The sequence below is a fragment of the Amblyomma mixtum genome, chromosome 2 (assembly GCF_055824585.1).
Source record: "Amblyomma mixtum isolate Tamu chromosome 2, ASM5582458v1, whole genome shotgun sequence".
In the NCBI taxonomy this organism is placed as follows: Eukaryota; Metazoa; Arthropoda; class Arachnida; order Ixodida; family Ixodidae; genus Amblyomma; species Amblyomma mixtum.
In genome coordinates, this window is record NC_143013.1 from 221,582,586 (window position 1) to 221,603,912 (window position 21,327).

At 47.0% G+C, this 21,327-nt stretch overlaps 1 long non-coding RNA gene across 5 annotated transcripts in view; it reads right to left on the reverse strand.

Annotated features, from left to right (window-relative positions):
- Positions 1 to 2,664: 2,664 nt before the first annotated feature.
- LOC149362685 (uncharacterized) overlaps positions 2,665 to 21,327 on the reverse strand; it is a 170,075-nt gene continuing 151,412 nt past the window's right edge. For 2 of the 5 annotated variants that reach the window (XR_016289037.1, XR_016289035.1), the window contains 5 exons: positions 21,069 to 21,139; positions 20,924 to 21,003; positions 15,518 to 15,550; positions 4,091 to 4,135; positions 2,665 to 2,746 (listed from right to left, as the gene is read on the reverse strand). This is a non-coding gene — a long non-coding RNA (uncharacterized LOC149362685). Of the gene's footprint in view, positions 4,136 to 15,517; positions 15,551 to 20,919; positions 21,004 to 21,068; positions 21,140 to 21,327 lie in introns of all 5 variants that reach the window. The other 3 variants (XR_016289034.1, XR_016289038.1, XR_016289036.1) reach the window with 3 other exon arrangements.

A 21,327-nucleotide genomic window follows, 5' to 3' on the forward strand; every position in this document is an offset into this window, starting at 1 on the left:
ACTGCTTATTTCTTCCGGACTCCATCAACCATGGAATCAACTACCTCAAAAATTACTGAATTTCATACTGAAGTGTCGTTTCGGGCTTTATTGTTCATGTATAACGGCTGGCGCGGCAGCCATTTTCTTTTTGTAAATTTGCTTTTTTTGGTTTTCCATTATATAGATCTTCCTTCTTTGCATATGTCGGCTTCATGCAAATATTAAGTATTCTTTCTCCCATGCAGTAGTGTTTTCGGGGGCTACAGGTATTTAAAAAAAATAAATAGAAATTTGAGTGAGCATAAACAATATTTAGAACTACTAAAGTAATGTTCAAAGGTCTCGAGTGGGAACCGCAGTTAATTATAAGCAGCGAAGCGTTGCCGGTGGTAAGTAAATACACTTAGGACAGCCAGTAACCCCAGCTCAGGACAACGAGAGTGAAACTAGGAGAATCAGAATGGGGTTTAGCGCATATGGCAAGTTCTCACATCACGAATGGCAGTTTGGCAACATCCCTCAAGAGAAAAGTATACAACTGTATCTTACCGGTACTCACCTATGGGACAGAAACGTTCAAGCTAACGAGAAGGGTTCAATTTAAACTGAGGACGTTGCAGCGAGCTATGAATAGTGGATCAGGGAACAAATGACATCCTAGTCAATATCAAGAAGAAATGGGCACAGACAAGGCATGTGATGCAAAGGGAGTGCGCCAAAGGAAAGTTTACTCCCCATTGACTCCTTTTCATGTTTATACTGTGTCAAGCGTGAACTAAAATGCGCCTTAAGGCAATGTCAAGCGCTATACGTGCACTCTGCCAGTGTCACTCACAGAAAAGTGCGCTCCGGTTGAAGTGCGTTCACGGAAGACAACTCGTTGGTCAAGTGTGTACCTCGGCCAGCAGTGACTTCAAGGACCCAAAATGTAATGAATAAAAAAGTACACATAAGTTTATATTACTTGTTGGAAGAAGTTTTTGAAAATACTCCTTTGCTACAACAAAAAGCGAAATAACACAACGGAGTAACGAAATCAGGTGCAACTACTGGGCTCGCTACCATGTTGTCAGACTTCAGCGTAGGCTACGATTCGTCTTGGGTAGTTTTAGCTTTTTTTTCTATTTTTGTGTTGTTTCTTGCAGTTAAAACAATTTAAGATTTTTGTATTTGTGCTGCCGGGTCAAACAATCAATTTCAAGAAGCTGTTGCTTTTTCGTTACTTCTTCAAAAATCCCGGTAGTTCTGTCACCATTTTTGTTACACGAGCAACCATGCTTTTACATTTAGCAGCGGGTCATCGGGAGTGCCGCTCAGGCGCCGAAGTGCACTTCCTGCAAGTCCACATGCCCGCTCTACAGGCGTGTTATGTTTTGAGAGAACGATTTAGAGTTGTCACCTCAGCAAGGATCACTGTGACCGTCTCGCGGGACTAACCCAGGACGAATGCCTTTCCCGTCCAAGGCAAGTCGGTAGCCAAGACTCCTGACGTATATCCGGCGCAATCCCCCAAAATACGGCACGGTTGGGTACCCTAGTGGCACTCCATTTAAGAAAGGAGAACAGCACTGGAAAGCATACGGGCTAATTGTGAACTAATGGCAACGTCGCACGCTCAATACTCTGCTGGGTTTTGTTCACAAGAAAAGCTGCGAACGAATGAAAAAAAAATTATTGAGGAACACTCTGAAGTCGGAATCGGATCAACCCTAAACTGAAAGAAGCGTATGAAATGATGCATTAAATATATACCAGAATATATGGTTCTCCAAGTTTGCTCACAGGGCCCTCAGTATCACAGCTATCAATAAGGTGGTTGAGGGAAATGCACGGTGAGCCAATTGTGCAAAACTTTTGTAGAATAGTAACCCAGTTGTAAAGAGCTTCGAGTGTGGTGCGAAATGGTGTAAAGCAGTATTCGTCTTCTACGCGCAGCGCAGTGTGGTAAAACATTTATTGCTGTCTCTTAAAGCTAACATTGCATGTCCTCTAGAGACACCTGACCATGTGCTTATTCCGAAGTTCATAATGATTATCTATATTTTTGAACAGACCATTAAAGCTCTACTAGCTTACCGCAGCGGTCGGTGGGATTGCTTAGACGGATGAAGCATCCTAATTAAATGTTGCACCTTTAGAGGCTGCTGCCAGAGCAGGTACTTAGAAACTGCACACCCTTTGGCCCTGTTGTAAGTGACTTGTCTTCGTTAGAACGCTCACGAGACCAAGCTACGAAGTGAAAGACTATTTCCCCATAGCAGTAAGTCATACCACTTCACTGCTTCTGATATCTCACAGAGCAGCTAGTCGGAACGTATTGCAATTCGAAAGCGAGGGAGAACGCCGCATGACAAGACCCACTAGTATAGTATAGATTACAGTGCAGGTCTGGCCTCTGTCATGGCTGCGACAAAGTTGAGCGCAGCAGGTGAGGAATTACGTTTCAAAAAAGCGTACGAGCAAACTCGATCGGCAGCACATGGCTCGATCTGTGCTTTAAGCTCTAGAATTCTGGATGGTGTGCGCACTTGGTGTGGTCGCCCCAGTGTTAAATGTCCGACACACTAATGACAGTGCACGCATTCTCTTTTTTGTGCGCTTCGGTGTACTATCACCTGCAGCTCGATGTGGGTCATGTGCGCGCAGCATCTTACCACAGTCACCAAGTTATGCAACAGCACAGAACGGGCTAAGGCACACTTTATTCAGTTCTTCCGCTTTGGTCAGATGGTCCAAGTTGTTTCGGCACGTTCTTGAGGCAGTCCTGGACAGTAGGGGTAGGAAGAGAACATACCTGTCACAGTATTCAAGAGCGTAGCTTGCTGGGCCAGTTGTAGCATGGTTACGAAAAAAAAACAGCAGAGAAAGACGCGTTCAGAAGGAGCAGACTGGAAGACGCTAAACGCTGCAAAAGCGTCCGCTTCTATCCGGCTGGTCAGGAAGCTACACCAGAACATTTTTCTGCTTTTCTACAGCGTTAAGATTACTGTCGTTTCCTTACCTTAGCACTAGCTGCACTTCTGACTGAGCTCCACGATATAAGACAGACCGACATCAACTTCGTAAGCCTAATTTCCCTAAAGAAAAGGCGGCATAACAAAGTTAAACTAGAGCAATATTTTGTAAAGGCTGATTTTTTTTCTTTTCGATCGATTTTTTTGTGGTTTGCCACTGCTCCCGGTAAAGTAGGCCGTCGGGAATGACGGCACGTTGATCGTTACAGAAACACGCCCACGATACCAGCGACCTCTCTGACATCGCCCCGCACCCGTGCCACACTGCCGAACAGGCGCCGGCGGCTGTAGAGCACGACGTCGCATTTGACGCCAGTGACGAGTTTTACCGACGTTAACACTGTTTCGAGAAAAAATGTGTGCGGTGGTTGCGTGACGAATTGTAGGGGCATCGTCTGCGTCACTCCGCCGCAATGGATACGGCTGCAGTAGCAGTGCTAACTCCGGCGCAGAGACGAGACAGCCAGTGCCTGTGATTGGTCACCAGCGAACAATTTTGGCCACTGTTTGCCGCCTCGGCAAAAAGAAGTCAAAAGAAAACTAACAGTTACGGAATGCGGCCGCTACTGCAAGCGCCCGCTCACTCATTCAAACGTTTAATCCCCTTACCGTCCGTGCCGCGCAGTTCAAGCCAAAGTAGAAAAATGTCATGACTGAAACCAAGTTAATTTAAGGAAAGTGTCGTTGCTCATATTTAGTGAACGGAAATATGGCATCCGTATCATCGTACTTCATTTGGGGCAAGCAAATACCAGTCACCTCTAAACGAAAGACAGGAAACCATCGATTGGAGCGAAGTGGCCAGCTATATGCTCAGGAATGGGTCAGATGGCGAATTTTAGTACTTTTTGGCCTCAGCAGAAGTCTTTTGAGAGTGTTCTTGTTTGCTCTGGCACTTTTAAACCCTCGCTTCTGGCACACAAGTACTCTAGAATGGCGTTCTGTGGAGCGAGTTAGTGCATGACTGAAAAAACTGCGGCGCAACGACGACGGCAAAAGAAAGAAAGTGCGCATGTGTTGTCCTTTCCTTTCTCATGTTGCCGTTGCGCCGCAGTATTTTCACAAGTATTCCCACGAAGTAATAGTACACTTGCCCTGGCCGGTCGCAACGCTTTGGCAGCCTTCGGACCAATGATTCCCTGCGTGAAGATAAGCGCATTCATCACGAAAGAAGTGTTACGGCATGCGTAGACTAATCCTTACGTCACCGTGGGCGCGTTAAATGCTAGCTTGAGAGAAAAAGCAACATCCTGTCCAGATGCGAGACAAAGGGAATTGCAAGAGATCATGCAGTCACATATACAGGAGTGCCGACTCCGCTGATAAAAGAGGATCAGTTTTGCTACACCCGAGAAAACATGGTGGGCTATCGCATAGGCAGCGCTCTATTTGGTTTTTGCTTCAGAGTACCGCATCCCTTTTCCCAAAGCTTGAAAGAAAGAATAAAGCACCTGAGATCAAAATCTACGCGGAAGGGGCAGCCATCCCACAAGTGGAATCACTAAGAATCTTGGGAATTCTGATACAGACAAATAAAGAAAATGACACACTAATTAACACACTGAGAAACACCGTCAACCAGATCTCCCTCCTCATCAGACGCATCGCGAATAGGCGAGAAGGAGTTAAAGAAGCCGAGACCAGCAAACTAATACAAGCCTTTGTTCTTAGCAGAGTCATCTACTCTACACTATATGTCACCCTCACAGTCAGAGAAAGAGACGACCCGGATTCTCTAATTAGACAGTCCTACAAAATTGCGCTCAACCTCCCCCGTCATAACCCAAATGAAAAACTACTGCATTTATGAATTCATAACACCTTAGCGGAAATTATGCAAGCACACCTCACCGCACAACCCGAAAGAGTATCAGGCACTGAAACGGGACGTTTCATTTTAAAAGAAAGCAGGAATACAATATGAAGGAATCCGTGCACACACCTTGCCAATTCCAAGACACGTCAACGAACATTTAATAGTCCATCCTCCGCCCAAAAACATCCATCCACTCTACGATATACACAGACAGAAGAAACGTTAGGACACAAAAAGTTCACGAAAGATTTTCACTTGAGAAAGACACGGCGCGCGTGGACGTGGCAGAACATGCGGACAGAGACGCCTTTTCCATGGCAGTTGTCGATCACCAAGTTTATCGATCACCAAGTTCTGTTTTATCGGCGACAAACGATAAAACAGAATTTCCGTAGGAGGCCGAAGAAGCTGCCATATCTTTAGCCATTACCTCCACCACTGCCAAATACATCCACAGCGGCCCATAACCACAATTCCAGATTTTTTCAAAGGAAGGGCCCACTCTGCAGCCATCAAAATCTTACAAAAGATCTCTAATACCCTCCAGAACACATGGATCTGAGTCCCCGCTAATTCGGACCATCCTGGAAACGAGGCGGCGCACCAATTCGCCCGAGGATTCATAGTTAGCCCGGAGGTATGCTACCCCGAGCTCAGGTCGGCCAAGGAACGAGTGACGACCTACAAAAAAATTACTACCCACTTCAAGAAACAGAGACGAACCTTCCCAGAACCACGCAGATCTCTAAGTAAAACGCAAACAAGTCAGTTGGCGGCAGCTCCAAACAGACACTTTCTTTAATCTGTACATGTACTCCATATGGTTCCCAGAGCAGTTCAGCCCCGTCTGTTTTCTATGTGGGCACCAAAAGGCACACACCGCACATCCTATACTCATGTAATCAAGACAATCCATCGCAGAATCTGCAGCTCTCTACCCAATGGGAGTGGGAGGCCGCGCTGCTCAGCTCGCACCCGAAGGTTCAACTCCGAGTCATGGAGCGGGCCGAAGAGGCCACCGAACGACATCGTCGGTCGGCCACCTGGAGTCCGGCCTAGAAGAGGAACCCACCGTGGGGAGGGGAACGTCACCCCAACCCGCGCCTATAATAAAGTTTACCTCTCCCTCCTGCCTTTTCCGGCACCACTGGGCTTGGAATGAAAATTGCCGCAGAACAGCAAGGACAAATACTTGCGGATATTTTTATTGTACGGCAACCTTCGAAAGTATCTGGGCTCTCCTCCAGGACCTGCATACATGAGCATGGTGCTGCTTCAACGAGCGAAAAAAATATTTCTTCCAATTTCTTCTGTGAGTTTGTTCACGATCTCACAAAACAGGCATTGTCAACTACGCAGAAGTTTATTTCTTTAAAATAACGATGTTGCGAAGGGATATACACAGGGAACCACAGACGTGCGTGGCACGCTGGCAGAGACAGGAAGTGGAAGCCATGTACCTTCCAAACTGGCGCGTCGCCTGCGCCTGCTGCGTCACTTGTAAACACAGCGTTTAGTAGCGGCAGTATGTACAGGTGGGGCCTCGAGTAATTATGGAGGCGAAAGCTACCGCCAGGCAGACGGCCACTGACTACTGCCAAATTAATGTCGGCGGGAGTTCATAGCAAGCTCTCAAAAATGGAAATAGACGAAGAGTGGGAATAGTGCGGAAACTGATGATTACCGTACTATTCTGCAGATGGGAGTCCTGATCAACAGAGAAATGGCACAAAGACAAAAATGGAACGCAAAATTCAACGACCAACAAACAGCGCTAATAGCAGCGGGCAATGAGGAGGCAAAGAGAAAAGCCTCAAGGAAAAACGGGACTATAACCAGCTATAACTACTCAACAGCACAAAAATGCAACAAGTAAAAATGGCAGACCACAGTAAAGGAAAGGGAAAGACACGAAGCTTGTGGAAAAAAGGAAATTAAGGAGGCCATCGAACAACGACAGAGGTCTTCAGGGGAACATAGAGAGGCAAAGAACGCCCAGTTACCTCAAGATGAAATAGTCCAGAAATCGGAATCCTATCGACAAAAGAAACTGGAAGTACAGATCCTCGTCCACGGTAGAATATAAAAATCCACTGATCGCTGGATGGCAGCAGTTCGCCATGCAACTAAAGCTGGGCCGAGGGAATACTGAAAACATATAAGCTGGCTGGGTAAAAAGAATGCAGGAACATATTCAAGATGATGAGGAAGCATGCGTATAGGGAGACCACGCTGTGAACTGCGTTACATCAGTTATAGCTGAGTCAATTAGGAGCGACGATAGGGTGATCCCCTCAAATCAGGGAGCAACACAGGACAGTATAATAGAAAGCAGCTTAAAGGTGACTGGGAAAAAGCGGAAGCAGATATTCCTAAATTCACATTCGCGGGGATAGAACAAATTCGAATAAATCTGATTTATGAACTTGGTCCAAGAAGCAGAAAGCGTTCTCAAAGGCGCCGCGGTGGCTCAATGGTCATGGAGCTCGGCTACCGACCCAAAAGACGCGGGTTCAATCCTGGCCATAGCGGTCGCATTTCGACGGAGAAAGCGAAACGCCAGTAGCACGCGCACTGTGCGATGTCAGCGCACGTTAAAGAACCGAAAGTGGTCGAAATTTTCGTGGACTCTCCATTACGGCATTCCTCATTGCCTGAGTCGCTTTGGGAGGTTAGGCCCCATCAACCAAACCAATGGTTGTTAAGCGCAGTGCAAACATTCATAGCAAATAAGCAAACTCTGCGCAGCTCTTGACAGAGTAAAAAGAATTTGATTTATAAATGAAAAGTATACACACAAAGTCCATCACACCGATTGCGATCAGCATGATCATAATCACCAGCCTGACTACGCCCACTGCAGCGCAAAGGCCTCTCCCATGTCTCTCCAATTAACCCTGTCCTTTGCCAGCTACCGCCACCGTATCCCCGCAGTCTTCTTAATCTCATTCGCACACAACTTTCTGGCGCCCGCTGCGAAGTTTGCCTTCTCTAGGAGTTCACTCCGTACCCTTAATGCTCTGCCCAAGCGCATTTTTCCCTCTTGATTTCGACTAAAATCTCATTAACCCGCGTTTGCTCTTTCACAAACTCTGTGCGCTTCCGGTCTCCTAACGTTACACCTATCATTTTTCTTTCCATAGCTCGCTGCGTTGTCCTTAACTTAAGCTGAACCATTTTCGTTAGCCTCCACGTTTCTGCCTCATTGGTGGGTACCGGTGAGGTAGAGATGTCATATACTTTTATCTTGAGGAATATTGGTAAACTGCCATTCATGATCTTAGAGAACCTGCCATATGCGCTAAACCCCGTTCTTATTCTTTTACTCATTTCCTTCTTATGATCCGGATAAGCAGACACTGTTCCTTTGCGAGACCGCTGAATATTACTGTGGTTTTCTGCATGCTAATTTTAGACCAATCTATCTGTTCTACCTGTACAATTCATTGAATATGTTTTGCACTTCATCTCCCGAGTGATTTAGCAAGGCAAAGTAATCAGCGAATAACAGATTATTTGGGTATTATACATTAAATCTTATTGCGAATTGTGTCTAATCTAGCCCTCTGAATACCCCTTGTAAGCAGGCGGTGAATCGCATTTGCGAAATCGTGTCTCCCTGCCTGACACCATTCCTTATTGCAATTTCATTGCTTAATTATGTAGGACTATGATAGCTGTACAGTCGTCACAGATATCTTCCAGTATTTTTGCATAGGACACTTCTACACCCTGATTCCGCGATGCCTGCATGACTGCTGACGTTTCGACTGAGTCAAATGCTTTCTCGTAATCAGTGAAGGCTATATACAGACCTTGATTATATTCTTCTCATTTCTCTATCGCCTGAGTAGTAGTGTGAATATGGTCTATTGTCGAGTATCCTTTACGAAAGCCTACCTGAGCATGTGGTTGATTTCTAAGTCCTTGGCGTCTTCTTTCTTATGAATTAAGATATGGTTAGCGTTCTTCCAAGCTTCCGGTACGGTCGAGGTACATATAACACGCTCGAGGTGCATGCAACATCTCTTATAGAGAGGCTGGCTGCGCCGGCGGTGAAATTAAAAATGCAGTCATAGGTAGAAAGTAACAAGAAACTCGGAGAACTTTAGAGAGGGTTCATAAGGGGTAGGCGCTTAGGTGACAGCTGGTCCGTGCATACGTAATGCACAGAAAAAGCTAAGGAGGAAAAGAGACCTCTGTATTTAGCCTTTCTGGACATAAGCGTAGCAACAACAAAGCGAACAGGGAGCTCCTGAGGAACATACTAAAAGATGCTATCGATCATGAGACAATTGATTTCCTAGAAGGAATATACCGAGATTGCATGGAAAGGAATATGAAACGCGAAAACTGTCGAGGTACGCAAAGAATTAAGGCAAGGTAGTCGTTTATCAGCGCTGCTGTTCATGATTTATATGATAAATATGGAAACACGGCTGCAAGAAAGTAATCTGCGTTATAATCTGTCTTACAGATTAGACGGAACAGTCGCTGAGCAACGGCTCGCCGGTTTAATGTATGCGGACGATATTTTACACTTAACAGGTAGCCAGGAAGATTTGCAAACTCTGGTTAGTTGTTGTGGAGACGAAGGAGACCCTCTAGGCTTCAGTTTTATAGCAATTACGTCAAGCCTGAAGATTTTCGATGACATCACTAATCGGGTGCTTACAATACAAGATCATAAAATACCCAGAATGGCTTAATACAAATATCTCGGGGTATGGGTAAACGATGGACTGATCTACAAGGAAAAGTACGAACAATCTGTTAGGGCAAAAGAGCGAAGAGATGCCGGGATAATGAAACAAAGGGTCATTATAGGAGTACAAATATAAAGTGCTGTAAAGTATTTGGAAAGGAATAATGGTGGCAGGCTTTACTTTCGGGAATGCGGTTTTGTGCCTAAAGGCAGAAGCTCTGTGGTGATTAGAAATAAATCAGAGACCTGTGGGGAGTTTAGCACTAGGTGCAGACGGCAAAACTACAAACGAGGCAGTACAGGGGATTATGGGCTGGGCACCGTTAGATGCCCGGGAAGCTCACAGTAAAATACTATATGAAGAACATCTGCGAAAGTTGGACGATCTGAAGAACATCTGAAAATCTATATGAAGACGCTGTTCTGGCCCAGAGTCCTATTCGTACGGCTCTCTGTGTTTCTGCTTATTCTTCGAGCTCTTCCTTTTTAGAGCGCAGCTCTTTGGCGTCCGTTCCTGGGTTTCGCGTCGTCGTCGGCGTCGGCGTTGTCGTCGGCCTCGTAACCAGCTCCGCCCCCCTTTCATCCCCCCAGCGCTATCGGCGTCAGCGGCATCAGTCAGTCGCTGCTATCTCTTCCCTCCTCCCTTTATCGTGTTGTCCGCTTGCTGCGCGCGCTTCTGCCCCCATCGTTTGCCGCTGGGTGTACACGCCGCCCCCCTCCCCCCTCTTCCTGCGAGTCTCCGGTTGTCAAAGCGCCGGCTCGAACTTAATTCCTTTCTTCGCTCCTCCTCCAATGCAACCCCTGTGCGGTGGCAATCAGAGAGCCAGATCGGTGGCGGCGGATCTGTATATGTGCACCGCCCGAGCCGAAATTGCGAATACGTGTGAAAAATAAAAAAAAATTCTGTGATAGCGCATACATGTGTTGCTCGATTTCTTTGCCTCAATCTATCGAAAAGGTGAAACAGCTTATTTGCTGCGCTCAAATTTCGCATTAGGAAGTAACGTAATCGTCGGTAATTTTTTCATGTAGTTAGCGCGTCTGTTGCGAACAAATTTAACGCCAGTTCGCTCGTTACGGCTCCACTTCTCGTGTTTTCCTTCTTGTCCGCGTGCGCTGTTCTGTTTTCCTTTGCGCTTCCAGACTTAGTCTTTGCTGGACGCTGCGCTCTTTCGTCTTAACTTCTTTCTTGGTTTGCTGCGATGTTCGTGCAGCTCGCTTGCATTCGACTCAGCGGTCTTCAGCTTAGTTTTGTTCCGTCCCAGATTTAAGCATGAAATGCTTTTATCCCGTGTCGGCAGTGTGGTGACGTCACGCCGAGATCGAGAGCCAACGTCCGGGCACTGAAACGAGAGCATCCGGGCACCGTACGAGATTTAACGAGACTCATACGTGATCTGTTAGGGGCTTTGAGAGAGGGCCGTTTAGAGCAAGAGGGGAGCTCCTGGGCGAGAAGGGCTTTGGGCGGAAAAACTGCTTCCGCGCCGTCCTCAAGGATGGCGCCGCTGTCCCACACTAACGCATGTAAAAGACCGGCCGCTGACATTCTTGTCAGGCCTGCGTCCCGTCGTGTCCGCGTACACTTCTGCATCGTCCTGCATTTCCACGCCGCCACCGTCACAGCTGCCTAAGCCGAGCAGTGGAGCCTGATGAAAGGAGAGGTAGGAAGCGTCTTGCGGAAACCGATCGCTTTGCGAGTGATACGCCACAGCAGAAGACTGCTCGCCCCTGCCGAAAACGCCATGATTATGCGGCCGCTCCCGAAAGCGACAAGGCCGCCACGGTTCGCGGCTGCCTACCTAAGCCCGCACTATTGCAGGCGATCGCTTCGACGCAACAAGAAGAGTGTGGTGTGGTGTGTTGAACACTAGACCCATTTCACGATTTTGAATAGTACCATCTACAACCAATGTGTTATGCCCGTAAACATTTCATGCTTACTCTACTCTCGGTTACGGGAGAGGCAGAGATTTTTTTCCTGGGCTTTCTTCGAGGCCTGTCCTGTTCGATTACACCTGTATCGGAAGAACTCGATTCGGTTCTCTTTCTTTTTACCTTTTTCCAAACTTTTCTGGGGGGCACGTCCGATTCGCTTTCACGCGCATCATCCGAGCGCTGTTTTCGCGATGAAGCCAATAGTTTAGTTCCTTTCGGTTCTTCCTGGCCTGAACTTCTTGTTCTTTCCGATATTTTCTTCTTTTTCTTCTTTCTGACTCTTGCTCGAGCGCACTGCTCGGAGCACGGCTCAGGATTCATTGAAGAATCCTTTGAATTCTTCTCCTTCTGATTCATCCTTAAGCTTGTCACTTCGTCACTTACAGTGACGTCGCAAAAAGGCTTTCCTTCTACTGCACCTACTCCTGCCTCAGCAGGAGAGGCCCCATCGATGCTCAAGGGTTCACTCGACACGGCTTCCGTGTTTTCTCCGAGTGCGCTCTCCTCAGCTATTACTACGTCTGGGTTTTCCCACTGAGTGCCATTTAGCCACTCTTTCTCGTGGTCTGCACAGCAAGACTCAGACGTGTTGCACTCAGACTCCTTCATAGAGACCCGAACTGCTTCTTCGTCCTCAGGCGGCTGCCGTAGGGGTCCCTCTGACTGAAGCGTCAGTTTGGCCTTTACCTCAGTGCCTACTACCTGAGCACTAGCTACACTTTCACTTTCGTGAGGAATTGACACTCTGGTCTGTTCTTCACTCTCTGACCTGTGGAGCTAGCTACAACCTTTTCCGTGGTTGCCAACAAATCAGACTCGTTAGTCTTCCACCCGGCCTCTCCGGGGGTAAGCTCCACGGGTTCCCTGACCTTGCTTAAACGCCGAATTTCAGCCAGCTTCCTCTGAAGGATTGCGATCTCTTTTTCAAAAGCCCTTTCGGCCGCTTCTCGCCTTTTTCGTTTTCTCTCTTCCTATTCACGTTTCCTTTGCCTCTCTTTTTCAGCGGATTCTCTAGCGCGCTGTCTTTCTTCTTGTTTTTAAGGCGGATCGTTGTAAGCAGGAGTTGTCGACAGAAATGTCACGCTTTTCAACTGGTCCAAACGGTCGCGACATCACAACCATATAAAGGGATCGTATAGTGATGCTCCAAGTAAGTGGGACTAAGTTTAGTTAATTGCTTAATTACCCAATTAGCCTAATTAAGCCTTCTAGTCAGGCCAGATAAATAAATAAAACCGAGTAGGAATTTGGTCGAGATCGTGAATCGAACCCCGGTCGCCGGAGTGCGAGACCAGCATGCTAACCACTCCGCCTTGCCAGATTTTTTTTTTGTCTTTATTGCCCGCCATGCCAGATCGATGGTTTGGAATGAAAAAAGGCGCGTCTAGTGAATACGGTGTCCTCGTTCACTCCCATCTTCCTCCCTTCCCGTTACGGCGAGGTTTAGGTGTTCACCCAGATATGCGAGAATGATACGTTTCTTTCCCTCAAAAACCAATTTACCCACGAGCAAGGCGTAGAACCGAACGAGCGATGGCGTTCTATGGACTCCCTGGCAGCGTTGCAAGACGCTGTCGCGTTTCACTCTTAGAGGCGAAGCCTAACATCTTAACAACGCATCAGTGACACAAGCAGCAACACCGCGCTTAAGGCTTTCACCTCACCGCACTTTAGGTCAACAAAGTGCCCCCCTGAATTTTTTCTGCCATTCTCTCTCTCGCTCCTAAGAGAGCTTATCCGCCTCTTCTTGTCTCTTCTGCCATTCTCTTTCTTTTTCTTTTTGTCTCCTTTGCCATTCTCTTTCTCTCTCTCTTTCTTTTTCAGCCCTGTCTCTCTCTTGGTCTATCCATTTTCGCAGTTCGGCTCCGGTCATTCCCATCTGGATGCCAGCCTATACTAGCTCCTTTAAGCTCATATTTCCAGACCGAACTCTTCACGGTAAAGGATACCTCTGCACGTTGAACCTCACTAACCGCATGAGCGCGGCATCTCACACAGTCGCTCTGCTCCTAACACTAGTTTACGACCTCTTCGTAAACTCCTTCCGACTCTTTCTCCGTTCTCTGTGCTTGCAAACACCAAACGTCCTGTCCACGGATGCCAGAATATTTGTCGCCCAACCTCACGCACGTTTAACGTGAAGTTCCCTCCGGCGAGCGGTGGTGGAGGGGGCAGCCACACACACACAACGGTAGTAGCTCTCCGGGGGTTTCCATCTCCCTCGTTTTACGACCCTCGCTGGTGAGATGTGTCCGCGCGGCGCTGTTTTTGTTTCTTTCCTTCAAAAATGCACCGAATTTTGTGACCGGGGCCTTCTCTTTGAAGCTAGATCAGGGTATCTTAGAACACGCAGGTACGAAAATAAATATAACCGAAAAGATGACACATGCGCACTGTGCTGTAATTCTGCAGAAACAATTAAACATCTTATTCTTAATTGTGATGGTATCCATCCGAATGTCGACGGAGGAGCAGTCACTCTCCCTGAGGTCTCAGGGTTTAGAAACAACAATGGTCATATGACTGAATCTGCGATGGAAGCTACCAAAAAGTGATTGGAAGACTTGTGGCTCAAAACGAGAGAGGTGGCATAATGTTAGAAATGTTGGATTAAAAATTTATTTAAAGAAAACAGTGGATATATAGAACTATTTATAACACCGTTAAAGAAATATAAAGAAAGAATGAATAAAAGAAGCTCAGCACGTTGGCAACTGTCACCGCCCCGTTTCAAAAGGGACGCTCTCCATCCATCCATCCATTCATCCATTCATCCATCCGTCCGTCCGTCCATCCATCCGCAGTTTTCTGTGTTGGTTGGTTTGATTGGTTTATGGGGTTTAAAAGCGACTCGGCTATGAGAGACGCCGCAGTGAAGGGCGCCGTAAATTTCGACCACCTGGGGTTCTTTAACGTGCAGTGATATCGCAAAGTACACGGGCCTCTAGAATTTTACCTCCATCGAAATTCGACCGCGGCCGGGATCGAACTCGCGTCTTTCGGGTCAGCACCTAAGCACCATAACCACTCAGCCACCGCGGCGGCAGCTGTTATCGGTGTGGTTATGCACTACATCGAAGCAGTTACCGGTGAGGTTATGTACTCTATCGAAACTGGACAGGGCAGATGAGGAAATAAACGTTCTATAATAACTCGAGTCAATGCTATACTTTTTGAAGCTAGGTGAGGGTGCGTTAGAACGCGCAGCTACAAAAAAAATATAGCCAATAGATGACACATGTGGAGTGTGTTGTAAACCCTTAAAAACAATTGACATTCTTATACTCGACAGTGATGTCTATCCGGTGGTCGATGCAGACACATTATCTCCCTGAGGCCCTTCAGTTCGGAGATAACAATGGTAATGTGAATAATCAGCGGTGGAACTTAGCAAACCGCGATTAGAGGATTGGTGGCACAAACAGAGTTTACATAAGGTTAGAAGTGTACGACTAAATATGGATATAAAGAAAATGGCGAATTGAAAGACCGATTTATATGCGTTAGAGCAACATAAAAAATGACTGACAAAGAAAAATCAAATAAAGAAAAAGCCGAGCATGGTGGCAACTGCCACCAGCTCGTTCCAACGGCGACGTGCCTACCTTCCACCTTACCTTCGCAGAAAGTTCTGCTAAGAGGACGGCGAAAGATTTTATTTAGTTTGCTTTAACGGGGTTTAACGTCCCAAAGCAACTCAGGCTATGTGGGACGCCGTAGGGGTTCTTTAACGTGCACTGACATCGCACAGTACAAGGGCCTCTAGAATTTCGCCTCCATCGAAGTTCAACCGCCGCGGCCGGGATCGAACCCGCGTCTTTCGGGTCAGCTGCCGAGTGCCGTAACCACTGAGCCACCGCGGCGGGGCACGACGAAAGAGTAAAAGCGCATAGAGCACCGCGTTGGTGAGAGAAGGGGGGCGGAGGAAGAGATTACAGCGCAACGATGACCGCCGGACGGCCCGTGGGGGTTCGTGTAGGTAGCAAAATCACGCTTGCCGAAAGCATTGCGAAGCGCCACAGACGGCGCTATTGTCTAACTTCGTGTATAAAAACGAGTACATACATTAACTTCCGGGCTGTCTATGCACTCCATTACCTGCAAAGAAAAATGCATACAAGTTAAAGCACTTCATTTGGCATCCCAAAACAGATAATGCACGATGGATGACAACCATAAAAGAGAAAGCATTTTAACCAGATAGTGCATGTTCATCGGCAAATCCGGGTGTGTAATAACGGAATTTCCTTCGGCAGCAACCCCTGCTTTATGAAAACGAAATTCCCGTTGGTCGAATGCGATGTGATGTCGCAATCTCATTGCCTACACAGTACAACAATGATGACGTCACTACAAAATTCCACATTAGTCTACAAGGTCGTGACGTCGTCCCAGCACCATCCCGTTATGCCTCTGAAGAGAGAAAAGCAACTGAGCTGAACAGAAAATTGTCGCGTCGGTGCAAGAACCCCCGCCCCTTGGGTTGAAAGCGGGGCGCGCTACCCCATACCTTTGACAACAGAAGGGTTTGGGTTGAGAGGGCTAAAAGAAGGCCTTGTGTGATCGTATCGCAACTCAGAGTGCGCTACAACCTAATCTAGTACACTCTAGCGCTACAGAGCGGGCAGCATCCATTTAATTAAGATGACCAATTAGCTTCACAAATTATTTCAGCCAGTTTACAAAACTTATGCGTGCAAAGAACCGAAATCCGCTTGACGTGTGGTAGTGGCGCCCACATGCGGCGGCCGCCGGAACTACGAGCGCGGCAGAGTACACCGTGCGGCTAAGAGACGGCGGGGGGGGGGGGGGGGGGGGGGGGGGGGGGGGGGGGGTTGCATAGCAAATATACTAGGATGCTCACGTCGTGTCCAACTAACACAAAGGAAACAGCCATCAGGTAGACTGGCTCTACTAGACGCTATTGAATTCAGGTCTCATTGCGGTTACCAATACGTTCTGGAAAGCTTCGAGCTCTTTTTTTTTCGTCGTCCTTGCGCTAATCTCCTCCAGAGACTCTACTGCCGCGCCTGGTAGCTAAGGGGTCCGTGCAATTTCTGTACTGGTGAAAGCAGCTCACGCAGACTAATAGCAAAAATACAAGAAAATGACGAGAAAAATTTGATAAATATACACTGCACAACTAAGTGCATTGAGACGCAAATTATTTTTTTATGCGTTCAGCATTCGTGGTAACCAATTTTTAGGGTGGAAACGCACTTAACTGCACACGCGACTCAGTGATCGTGGATGTACACGCGCGGACAAAAGTAAAGAGAACACGCCAATGCTTTCTAACAGATTTCACGCGTTGATAATTGAAACTGCCAGCTATGATGGTATGTGCATGATGCTAGAGAACGTTGATGCTCTTCCTCATGGATGACCAATGTTTTTTTTTTTACCCATACGGAAGGCGCGCTGACGCTTAGAACAGAATATTATTTCGTTTAACTAAGTCCGCATTTATATGCATCCTAACATGCGGAGGATGTGTGTTGTGTTGGGTTTATTGGTGCATAAGCAGCTGAGGCTATCATGCGCCAAGCTCAAGGTATAGGATAATACTTTTATGCAGATTTTTGCTAATATTAACATGCGGAGGAACGATCATGCTTAATAACGGTATGATTTATCGCAGCCCATAAAGATTAGTAAGCTGCTCGGTGCTTCCTGCAAAAGGCATTCCTGTAAGCAGCTCTGTAATGGGCTCCCGCACAGCTAGTATCTGTCCTCGCTTCGGCGAGCGCGACTTCGGCCACTTATCTGTTTTTTCAGCAGCGTCCGCTCGGCGGACGCAGTTGTTGCTGCGACGCGCGTCTTTTCTTTCCTTTTTCTCTTTCCTCTGATCTCTTAACTCTCGTCTATCGGCACGTGACAGCGGTGGTGGCTTGGCTCGAGCCAGTAGGCAGGCCCGTGCAATTTCCTTTTCATCCTTCTCTCAGTCACAACAACAAACAACAACAGTACAGCTATCGTTGCCATCTATGCTGAAAGATCGAGTTTCACCGAGCATGTACGTTAGCAAGGTTTCCTAAATTATGTAGTAAAAACCTTACAATCTGTGGTTAAATTAAGCAGCAGCCTGAGGCGACCTCAAAGGCATCAGTATAGTCGTAACCTAATCGGAATTATATGCTGTAACGCAGTTCATGTTTTCAAAATTAGTGAACGAAATACGAGCTTCGCTAGCCGACTGGTAGCTCTATCGTACACTGCTATTTTTCCAGGAAAAAAAAAAACTCAATGGTGCTCGCTTGGGCAACAAGACAAAAATGAGTGAGTGGTCGTCGTTACGAACTATGCTCATTGACCACCAATTATTTCTTGTTAATTTCTTTTATTTTTGTTCGTGGGGTCTTTATTCTCGTCATCCTGTAACGCTGCGAGATCGGTCATTCTCTACTTTGCATTCACGAATCCCTCCGAGTCATCATACCACTGCTGGCACAGTGGTACAGCGTTTAAGCTATGCGCCATTGCCTTGCGTTGGCAGGTGCTGCCATATGTGAGGCTTGTGGGACCCAGGTGGCTTTTCCAGGGCAACCTGTCGGGGCTAATCATTTATTTAACTATCGCAGGCTTCGGCGGCCAGTTTGCTCAGAGTCAGGTAGGCAGGGCTTCACTTTCTGCGCTACTTGTCCCGTCAAATTATGACGCATTAAAATTATAGGCTTTGTTCGGCCAAAATGACGGCGATAACCTGAAAATCACGTTCAGCTGTGCACAGCTGCACAGCATGAGGAACGTGAGGTACAAGTGCCGAGAGCAGGTCCGTCTCATTTATGGTAAAGGACAGGACAATAGAAACGAAGAATCCAATGCTAGGATACCAACTAGACCAACAATTAACTATTTTAAAGTGCAGACAGCCGGCTCAGTTCGATGGCCAGAACACTATGATAGATGGTACAGCCCTCGGCAAAAAATATTAGCACAAGATGTACCGACGGTCGGAACGGCGAAATCGCCATAAGCGGTGCTACTATGTCAGATCGACGCTCTCGGCGACGGAGAGGGGCGGCACTGGCGGAAAGTTTTTTGCAAACATGCTTTCAGGAGCAGTCGGCTTCACCTCGTGCTAGGCTACGTACCAGATAGCGCTTACTGTGATTGGTATCCGCAAAGCTACCCGCTGATACATAATTTTCTCTACGGTGTGCGTTCAATGCTGCCATTTTCATCGTACAGTGGGGCGGTCGCAGGGGACGAGACCGTGGTCACATTTACTTGGTGTCAAAGGCTTTTCCTGCGGCGAAGTAGTGGTGACGAAGTGCCGATAAACGCACCTCAAAAAGTTATATTTTTGGGGGGGCGAGCAAGGATCAGTGGCAATTCGTCTTTCCCGATGCACTTGGAATGGGCGCGGGGCGTTGCTGATAGCATATACCGATATTTTCTGTGGATATACATATCAGATCAATACATCACCATATTTTCCGCATGAAACCGCAGGATGCCACGCCGACCGGCTATGGAGCGATACCGTAACCGTAACCGTACTCAATTTTATTAACAAATGCTAAGAAAATGCTTCAAGCTGGGCATCATAGCTTTAGGGACATAAATTTCAAAGAGGTGGACTAACGCTTCGAGAGAAATTGACAGCCTTTGCCGTCCAGCATAAATTCGCAGCTGAAAGGGTAGACGAATGTGAAAGAGCTCTCTCAGTTTAGCAGTTGTTAACGTCGAAAACGAAAGTTCAAAAGAAATTGCTGCAGTTTTTCACAACTGCTAAATGCGTAAAACAAACGCCTTCCTGAAACTTTGAAAGCCTAATGTGTATTTATGTTCATCAAAACGTACAACTGCCCGTTGATTTCGGTTCAGCGAAATTTCTCTCACGCAGGTTTGTTGGAATAGGATTTCACTGCGTGGCCCGCTTACCACACTGCACAGAGCATGTATAAACACCGACCAAATTATCGTATTTCTGCATGCCTCCTGTGTACGTGCTGCGTTGTAGTCTCTCTGAGAGCGTACATAATTGCAAACGCTCTGCGTTGTGCTAGCTTGGATTTTATGGCACATACACTAAACAGCTAAGGTCATCAGATGCCAGAGGCGAGGCTAAAAATCATCAATCATCACCAATCATCAACTTCAATCAGCAATCAATCACCAATCATCAACTTAACTGGCGTTTCCCATGGTGGGTGCCAAACTGCACAGGGCATGCATAAACACCGACAAAATTATCGTATTTCTGCATGCCTCCTGCGTACGTGCTGCGTTGTAGTCTGTCTGAGAGCGTACATAATTGCAAACGCTCTGCGTTGTGCTAGCTTGGATTTTATGGCACATACACTAAACAGCTAAGGTCATCAGACGCCAGACTCGAGGCTAAAAATCATCAATCATCACCAATCATCAACTTCAATCATCAATTAATCACCAATCATCAACTTAACTGCCGCTTCCCATGGTGGGTAGTGTGTTCGCTACCCGGCGGGCAGGTTGTGATGACGCCGCAGGGTAACGTGACCTATGTGGCCCACCAGCCTCCTAGGTCGCCCTATGAGGACCGCTTGCTACTTCCATGCCCTTCATATTTCGATCACAACGCCGACACCAGATTTTCCAGTGAAAGGGGCCTTTCACGCTATCGCGCTAATTTGTTAGTACTGTGGGAAGGAATCAAAAATTATTTAACAGCTATTGAGCGTGCTCGATCAGGGCTTAAAGAAAAATAGTCTGTCAGAAGCTGTCAGACTGAAACCAAATGGGGATTATTGGAGTTTTTGGGACAGGAAACAAAAGCGGGTTCATGACATCCTAGTCGAATTAAAAGAAGAAATGGGTCTCGGGAGGGCCTGTATTGCGAAGGCAAGACAACCGATTGTTGTAAGGGTAACGGAGTGAATTCCAAAAGAAGGCAAGCGTAGCAGGGGTCGTCAGAAAGTTAGATGGGCGAACTAAGAAGTTTGCGGGGACAAGGCAACCGTAGCTGGCACAGGACAGGGTTAATAAGAGCCATGTGAAGAGACCTTTGTCATGCGGTGGGCGTACTCAAACTGATGATAGTGATTGGTTATTTTGTGCAAGAAATTAGAGCATTTATACTTCGTAACTACCGAACGGATGCCACTGGTATATTCCAGCACATATGTATGCATTGAATTTGATTTTTTTATCGCCCTTTGGAAGAGGATCATCCTAATTGAGCTAGTGACGAAAAAGGAGAGAGAAGCGTGGCATCGGTTCTGGCAGTCTCAAATGGCGAAACAAGAAAAATATAAAGCTATCAAAGCGATATGCATAATTAATAGCCACCCAAACCACTCGCGTTTTCGTCGACTGGAAAATCAAATATTAAGGCGTGCAATTCGGTAATAAGAAGAAAGCCCTATTCATGCTTCCGCTGTTGTCGACGGCGTCCGCTCATGCTGCACCCCTTCAAGATTCTGCAAGGAAGCAAGTTTAGGACAGCTAAAGGAAATTACGTAAGATGCTCATCCACCGTTCACCTACTTGTAGTTTCCGTTCATGACGCATTCAGTATGGTATATCCGGGACAGGTCCGCCAGTAGTGCAGCCATGCATTCCACGCCCTGGTGGAATAGTCAGAACCACTGCATTGGCGGCGTGCCTCCAACACTGATGTGGAGTAACTTACCAATAACTCGGTCACGTTCTGTGTGAAAACCCAAGTCAAAGGAATGATTTTTGTTTTGCACCTCTGGAACACTGCGGAAAGAGAGACACTGATCACTCACGCGCTGTTATCCATTGCAGCGCCACAAAACAGCGTGGATGAGTGCATTGTTTACTATCAAGACTCCAAAATAGGCACACGGCAAAACTTTATGCCTCGTTCTTCTTGACAGGTACAGTTTCCTTATTTGTTGCATTTCGATATGCTTCGCATACCAAGT